Below are 9,122 nucleotides of genomic sequence, written 5' to 3' on the forward strand. Positions count from 1 at the left end.
CTTTTTTTTTATTTCTTTTTAAGAGAAGCAAGAATGTTAATGCATTTAGTCCTTGAAAACCTCCTGTGGTCGCAGTTCTGTGTGCTTTAATGTTGCATGGTGGTTGTTTAAATGAATGCCAGGTGCTTGCATCCCGTTCCTCAGCAGTTTCCTGCTTGGCACTGCTCCCTGGTTCAGCAGCATGGATTGGGCTCCTCGCTTTTCTCCTACTCACCTTTGTTTATGTGCTGGAGCACGTTCAAAACTGTTTATGATTAAACATTGCTCAAACAGGCAGGTTGAGATTTATTGGCGTGAAGGAGGCTGGGAGGAGGGAGTGGTTGGTTGGTCATCTGTGTTTATTTCCAGCTGCAGGTGATGTTATTGATGCGGCACACGTGTCTGCAGGCGGCGGTGGATCAGACTGGCTGCTGAGTGGTGACACAGGACTGATACCCTGGGCACTGCCTTCTGTGTAGGGTGCATCCAAAGCTCCAGTGAGGCTGTGCGTGCTGCTGGTGGACTCTTTCCTCTTGAGCCTGGGGCTCTGAGGTCACCCTGCCGCTTTAGGAATTGTGAGCTGTCTCTGGGTGGGAGAGGCTTTCTAAGATCCAAGGCTTTAAAACATGCCAGTGGGGTTATGACCCATGGGAGTTTTAAGTTTAAGACTTATTCTGGGCACCTACCCTTTTAAAAGGTAATGCTGGTGTACAAGTGGCTCAAAACACAAGGCTGATAGGTGACCAATCGTTAGGAAAATATTTATAATGAAAATTCAGAAATGACAGCGTTAGAGGTAAGTTCATGAAAGCCATCCACCTTTCTTTGAAGCTGAAATGGTGTTTCTTAGCCTCTTTGCTATCACAGATACTGACAGTTTTCAGGCTTTTTCAAATTAAAAGTGCAGTACTGGTAGTACTCTAGCATGATCTGCTTAACGTGGGAAGGGATTTCTGCAGTTAGGAGGCTGGAAGAGGAGAGAGATGTTGTCCCTCCCCCCACAATGTTGCACATAATTTACATTTTCTCTGAAGATCAGATATTTATTAGTTGGTGAAGAAATGGCTTCAATGATGATGGCAGCAGCAGTGTGTAGAGCCCTTGTGTGACACGCAGCTCCTTAACTACCCCTTATTTTTATGTATACAACCACACACACAACAAAACAACATAATAGGTTTGCTGTGTGTTACAGATCGTATCAGTCATCTGCAGTGCTGATAGCGAAACTTTCTGGTGCTGGCAGCCAGCCCGATCTAAACAGAAGTGCTGCCTGCTGCTGCTGCCAGCCAGCCTTGGTGGGAAGAGTTCATACATTGCAAAGTGGTGCTGCTGCTTATTTCTCTCCACTGTTTTTGCACTGGGAGGCACCACCCATGGGAGACGTTAGCTGAGGAGTGTGGTGGTGCTGGGGTAGGACGTGGCTGACCGTATGACCTGCACAGGAAAGGAGTTTGCTCTACCTTAGCAGTTTGCTCAGAGACGTGAGGTTGTTTACAGTGAGGAGTTCACAGGAACAGAGCAGCCTCTGTGGCTGGGAGAAGTGGGGCCAGAATTCACCTTCCAGAGAGCTTAAAAATAATAAAAATAAAACCTTCCACCCATAGTGATAAAAGGACTGCTGTAACGGTTAGTGCTATGGACTCATTTAGATGGTGTAATGTCACATCCAATATTTATGGGTGCAGGTAAGATGGTTATGCCCATGTTAGCACTGGCAGAGCAAACAGCCCTTCTGATGCTGCAGGCTGGCTGCACGCAGCTCATCTCCACTCTGTGCTGCTGAGCTGCAGCCTGCTCTTGTAGAGGAGTGGGAGGCAAAAAGGAATTCATCTTCTGATAGCAAGCCCTGTGCCCGGTGCTGCCCATGTGGAGTGAATGGCATATTTTGAAGCTGACTCCAATGTTTTGAAATGTGAAACTGAGTGAGGTACAATTATAGCATCACCTCTTTGTTTCTCTGTTCCTGATCGCTAGGCACCCAGGAACTGCTGTTGTGTGATGGGTGCTTAACAAGGCTGGCTGTGTGATGGGCTTTCACTGAGTCACTGACCCACGTACCAAAAATCTGCCTTAATGGGATTTGTTATTAAAACCTGTTAATTATACTCTTCAGACTGTACCAAGGCTTGATTTGTGAGATCATCCTACATATCTTAATCTGATTATAAATCACCACTTATGTTAAACTTAATCCACGTTTGGATTAAGTTCTATTTAAGCGTTCATATTTAGTTGTTATTTCTGTTTTGTTTTTTAAAACGTGAGTTCATCCCCAGTCAGGTGAGGGCTGACTGGTGCTCCACTGAGTTCAAAGAGAAGTGGTAGTGACTGTTTTTCAAGAATATCCTTCAGGTTTTTTGCAGGTATTGAAGCGCATGAAAAGCCATTCCCAGCTGGCTTACAGGGGCTTCTGCTGGAGGATTTTCAGAAAGGCCGGGTCTTGAAACTGCAGATTCCTTCTTTGTGCTCCAATAGCCTTGTGGAGGAGATGGCAGCTGCTTCAGGTAGATATTTTCGGTATTGGAGTCAGCAGCTTTACTGTGAGACCTGTGCTGCAGTGTTGGGGATGGTTGGATCTGGAAAAGACCCATCCATAAGGTGAGCTCCCCAGGCAGGATGAACCCCTCTGCTGCCCTCTGTTCCCTGATTGATGTACCCTTCTCAGCAATCACAGTGATGCTCTTCCCTAAGAGATCTTGTTTTCTTACTGAATTTACTCCCTGACCACGCTGTAGTATTTCATTACATACACAAATGAAAAAAAGGCAACTGCAATACCTTAGGGTATTTTCCTTTTCTGCCTTGTGCAGAAACAGGAGATTTTGGTCCTTTCCAACTCCAGATATTCTTCAATTACAGGATTCTGTGAATTTTGAAGTAAAGCTGTGCTTGACATCTCAAATAATTTTCAAATAGTAAAATCTGAATGTTATTAAAGAGATGTAAGGAATGTGAAAATAAAAATATAGCTCTAGATTCTTCACTATCAACTCTCCAGTGCAGAACAACTTGGCACGTTCTCACTTGAAAAATTAGCTGCTATTGTTTTGACAGTGTCGATGCTCGTTTTGTCAGTTTGCTCTGTGACAGCAATTAAAAGATTTGCTAGAGAGTCTCTAAGAGATTGTAGGGAAGCTGTGCAGAATAAGTGATTGTTTTTTCAAGTTGCACAGCATGGTGCTTTGGTGGAAGCTCTCCTGACAACATCAAGCTGTTTGAACCTCACAAAAAAAAAAAAAACAAGCTATTTTCTGCACGCTTTTAAAGAAAATATATGTGAACCAGGGCAGCATTTTGATGTTCACTGGGCTGGGCTCCTGCTATCTCTTCCTTTTCAGCTTTCCTGCTGAGCCCTGGGCTGCTGTGTTCTCCCCCACCTGCCTGGCTGCTCTCCATGCGCTGCTGCTCCGAGCTGTGCAGTGCCCCAGGTGGATGGGATGTCTGCAGGACCAGGAGAGGAGGAATTTGTGTGTGTGGCTGTGTGTGCTGCTGCACAGACAGGAATCCCAGAGTTGGCCCCAACTTTTCTGTGATCATTGCATTCTTCAAAGGAGATGGGTGAAATCCCCATTGGAGCATCTGTCTGTGCATGGCAGGGAGCCTTGGTGCATGAAGGGAAGCCCTGTGCAGCTGAGCTCGATAGAAACACTGCAGCTCCTTTGCTTGGCGCTTCTAAGAGGCGTAGCTATGCATCAGTTGTGGTTTTGCCTGATGCTGCTGGTAGTGTTTGTTTTAAATAGATGCACTTGCCTCTACACGCTCTTTGCCCACTTGAAATCTTGTCTAGCTGTGTTGAAGCCTCATTCCAGGTATGATGATATGCAGTGTTAGGCAAATCCCAGTGGCAGCTCTCATTGAGGAACAAATCCTTTACTGTGTGTGCAGTTCCAGCTAAGTGGTGGCAAGAAGCGGAGTGCCATGCCTGCAACAAGTGTCAACCTTAACTTTTTTTTAATGCACTGTCCTTTCTCAGCTATCTGCCTCACTCTTGTTGCTTCTCTCAAGAACTGTGACTTCTCAGTTTCAGAATCTTTTGAAAATTTCCAGCCTCAAAGCATCAGCATGATGGCTGGTAGGACTTCCCTGATAAAGAGCAGAGCTTTTCTCATAATGAATTGTATTTTCTTTTCAGAAAGGAGAAGGCAAAGTTTGGATCATGTGATGCTTAAATCAGAGTCTGTGGTTACATGTGCTTTCCTTAATAGCCTGACACAAATCTACAGCAGTTCTGCTGGTACTTCCTTCTTTCCTTCCTCCTTGGGATTTCCATCCATGTTTTCATGCCTCACTTGTGCTGGGCTCGTGCTGCCATGTGGTAGGTGAGGCCAAGGCACTGGGCTGCCTGACATTGTTCTACAACCAAAAGAGAAACTCATTACATCAGTTCGGCAGTTGTTTGCTATTGGCACATGGGGTGGTGTTAAGAGGAAATGGTTGAGGGGAAAGAAAGGCAGAGAGGAGAAAGAAAGTGTCTCTTACAGCATAGGAACAGATTAGATCGTGTTAAACTGCATGAGATTGAGTGGCTTGATGGGTGTATCTGCAGTGCTCAGCATGATGGATATAAAATAAATATAAAGGGATTTTGTTGGAGCATGCAAGGTGAGTGAGTGGTAAGCTCAGGGTGGCTGCTAAGCTGGAAACCAGCCTTCCTGTATCTAAGCTCATATTGTGCCTTACTGAAAGCTGAGACTGAGCACTTTGATGGGTTGTTCCATCTTTTTGGTGGTTATAGAGATTGCAGATAAGCTCCGTGCTTTCTGGCCTCAGTTTCCTTTGGTTCTGTTTAAAAGTCACCATTACTGGTTTTCAGCTTTTCTCCTCATTAAGTGGCAGTGGCCAGCAGTAGTAGAGGTGTGTTTGCAGGGAGCTCTGCACTGTTGCCTCGCCTTGTGTCTGCGTTGAGTCGCTTTGTTCCAGGAGGAGCAAATACACTGAAGTGTCCACATGGCCTTCATCAGGGAGCTGAGGATTCTGAGCTTCACCATTGACTCACAGACCCGTCGGTCATCTCTTCACAAAAGCAACAGATTATTTTACTGAGAATCACAGATATTTCTCTGGACTTTATGGGTTAGACTTAAATGGGATTTCTGTGTTAAATCTGGTCAGATCAAGAGTGCGATTGAAAGAGAAATAGCAAATGCTGAAAATCTCATTACTTTAGGACTGCAGTAACCTTCAGAATGAATGAAGCACTCTTAAAACCCAGCAGCTGTGCTGCCTGTGCCTAAAGAGATGTGTAAAGAAAACAAATAGAATGACTTTAAATTGCCATGGTGACAGGTACATGCCTGCTCTGTGATGTGTATTTAGACTTAAGAGAATAAAATGGATTTGTTTTTGCTCTTCCAGAACTCCTCCTGTAGCCTCAGTGCAATTAACTTGTTCGTTTGGAATGCAGGCAGTGCTACCCAAGGAGATGTTACAGCAGAGTTCTTACAGGTCTTGCTTACTTAAAATATAAAATCTGGGGTAGGGAGGGGAACAGGAAATGCTGGATGATTTTATTATTATTATTATTATTTCATTATAAAGGAAGGGTGAGTAGTGCATAGTCTTCCATGACAGCTTAGACAGCTTTACAGAGCTGCTTGTTTGGTTTCATGACGTTCCCTCCAAATGTTCATTGTCATTCACTTTCAATTGGAAGGCAATTTTATTGCTCTCACCTTTGCCTACCTTGCTGCTTCAGACAGCTGCAGTTCAGCAAAGTAATCATCTGGAGCACAGTCCTTCCCATGGTTATTCCTAGCAGAGACCACAGAGTTAGCTGATTCTTATGAAAGATGGAGAAAATTGATTTTTTTGCTTGTTCTGCAAACTAAAATGTAAATAGGGAGAGGAATCATTCTGAGCATTTTACAGTTGGGTTTTGTTTTGGGCTGGGTACCACGGTTGGCTTTGGAAATCTGCAGCTATGCAAAGCACTGGGCTGGGCTCTGCGTGGTCCCAGAGGAGCACCACAAAGCAGCAGTCCTCAGCTGGGAGCTCACTGCTCTGCTGTTGTGCAGCACTCATAGCAATTAGAGCATCTTGCTTCTGGAGAAATGCCAATGAGAGGTGGCAGTTCTTATGTTTGATAGTTTGCCTCTCTGTCCATGGGCAGATCTCCGGGGCTCAGATACCTGGTTAGGTTAGTGAAGTAAACCCTTAACTCCTTCTAACCAAATTTAGTTTGATATTGGGTAACCCGGTGAGTCTTTCATGTTGTCCAAGGCTCCTCATTTCAGACTGTTTCAAAACATCACACAAATAGGGAGTGTGTTTGTATGACTTACTGGGAACTTCAGTTTCATAGATGCAAGCAATTTGCTCTTCCCTTAAATGACAACAGAAGAGAGCTGTAATGGGAGCTAATGGGCACATCTCTATGCATTGATCATGACCTGAAATGTTCATCTTTACCCCACACATTGCCCAAAGGGTGAGATGTGTCTGTCTTGCCCTTTGCACTAACTGGCAGTGGTAATGGCTGAAGGCAGATTCTCACTTGAGCTGAGAAACACAGCGTGTCTTTGGGACTTTGTGCATGGAAATAAACATGCTATTATTCAGGGTGAACTATTTGCACTTGGTAGGAACAAGAAATTGTTTTCAGAGAAGTTGTGGGAGGGTTTAATATCTCTTTTAAGAGGACTTTTTGGGGAATCCTTGGTCAAATTTTAGCTAGTAATGACGCAATTCAGTTCCATCACAACTCTTGCTGCTGTACTTAAAGAGCTGGTTGTCCATGTTTGAACCTGAGCAATTCACTGATTCTGGAGCTAACTGCAGGTTTGGGATACAGCTGTGTCCCTTTGCATAATGAGGCAGAAGTGTAGTAACAGGGGCTGTGAGTTTAATAGGAAAAAGTGGCAGCTGCAGCAAAGGGGTTATGGTGAACTTTGTTTTTTATTATTTTGTGAGTGGAACCCCAGACCTGCCTTTCTGGTCTGATGCAAATTGCAACAAGTGTTATTTTCAATGAAGCATTTCATAAAGCGTTTCTTGATCAACCTGCATCTCAACACTGTTAGTAGCAGGGATGAACATAGCAATGCTACTGTCGTATTTAATGCTCACAGCACTCAGGACAGCAAGGTTTGGGGCATCGTGGAACAGTGAGGTCAGCTGAGGTGGACTGACTTGCTGATGACAGCTCATGTAGCACTCTGCAGCTTTCTGCTCTGGTTACTGCCTTTTGCACAATGGACTGGAATGGTGTTTTATTTATATATATATAAATAAATGTGTGTGTATAGATATGCTTTCTCCACTTTGTCGCAGTGCTTTTCTACAGCATAAATCCAGCACAATTTCCTGTCTCCCTTCCAAGTCACTTTTCTTGTCCTTAGCAGCAGCCATTTGGTGTTGAGCAGCACACAGGGTGCTCTAACAAAGGAACCAGTGCATGCCATAGCTTCTGTTTGTGCTGGTACACATCTCAGTTTCCTTTGCATCAGTAAAATGTGCTTTGAAGAGAGGGAGAGTATTTCTGGGTATTATATGTGATGTCACATAGGTACAGGGTTGTCATGGTGTGGTTTGTTGTTTTTGTTGTTTTTTCCCCTACCCGTTCTCAGTGAGGGCTGCTTTAGGGTGGATGTTTATGTAAAGCCTGGTGTTTCCCAGCATTTTATTTTCAGACCTCACATAGGTGAAATGCTTGTGGTCGCTGGCGCTGGTTTGCCACATGAAGGAGCCCAATAGCACAGCACTGCGTGTCAGCGCCAGGAGCACGGCCAGGAAACTTCTGACATTCTGTCTTAGTGAAAGCAAAGCAAAACTTGTAGCAACATCTTTTATATCACTGCAGCCACGTGTGGCATGTGCTCTCCTTCTCCCCTTGGTCTGCAGCGTGTATACATAGCGTGCATCCAGCAGGGAGCCAGCAGTCCACTCACTTTTCCTTTCTCCTGCCTGTAATCCCACGAGGCACGGATTGTTTCTTTGCGATTGATGGAGCTTGCTAAGTGTGCGTGCTCTTGGTTTGAGGACAAATGCGTCCTTCATTGGTGGTCATGGCAGTGGTTGCTACCTTGCAAGGCATCCTAGAGAAATGGGAATTTCCCATTTCGCTTTTCCCACATGAAATTAAGATGTATGTAACATGGTATAATCGTATTGAGTAGAGCAGATTGCTTTATAGGGCTGGAACTGCAGGCTGCAGCTGACTGCAGCACGTTATCTGTGGAGCTCTGTGCTGCTGCAATAGAAGCAAGCTGCTCCCTGCCTGCAGCCGACCAAGAGGTTTTTGCAGACCTTCATTTACCCGCTTTTGATCAGCTGGGAATTTCTGAGGTGCTTCAGAGCTGCATCTCAGACACCTTTGGATCTTCATCATGCCTTTTATGTTGTCTGATGAGTACTTCCAGATTGAGCTATTCTCATGGTGGAAATGTTAAGCAGCAGTAGTAATTGCTGTGAGTCTTTGATAGGAATCATGCAACATGGATCAAGTGGTAAAGTTCTGCTTAAATGACCTCCAGTATGTACAGCAGTCTGAAGGAATGCATGCTCAGCTCTGTCTGGGCTGTCAGCCTTGTCCTGCTTATCTTCTGTAGGTGCATAACTCCCACAGGCTTAACTCCTGCACCGTGCCTCCTTTCTGAATAGGACTGATGCAATTTGCATTTATCCTCTTTGGAATGAAAGAGGTTAATGAAGGAAACAATTAGAAAAGCTCATTAAAACTGCATTCAGCTTTAGTGTAATGAAAAGCAAGCTTTGCCATGATGCAGAAATCACATTTCCCTGATTTCTCACTGCCGCAGTTCCCCAGCACTGGTGTGGACGTGCTGATGGAGGCAGCTCAGGGGCCGTGCAGAGGCTGTCCCTGCTTGTTGCATGGCCGTGGTTGCTGTAACGGTCCTTGCATGGTGGCCACATGCATGCTAGTTGGCAGAATGCCTCACAGCTAGCAGTGTGTGCTGGGTTCTGCTCCAGTCCCTATCTGTAGCACTGTGATTGCAGCCAGCCCAGCCCCTCTGTTCCTTTCCCCCCTGTTGCAGTGCGGGTAAATCACGTGTCTGGATCCAATCATGCTGGGAGGACCCAAGGAACAGCACAGCGAGGCAGGCCGGCCTCTTGGCACACATTTACTGCGTTAGTTCAGGCTTCAGATTTCAGCGTGGCTTATGAGTTCAGAAAAACTAAAT

Source organism: Meleagris gallopavo, chromosome 16 (genome assembly GCF_000146605.3).
Source record: "Meleagris gallopavo isolate NT-WF06-2002-E0010 breed Aviagen turkey brand Nicholas breeding stock chromosome 16, Turkey_5.1, whole genome shotgun sequence".
Lineage (NCBI taxonomy): Eukaryota > Metazoa > Chordata > Aves > Galliformes > Phasianidae > Meleagris > Meleagris gallopavo.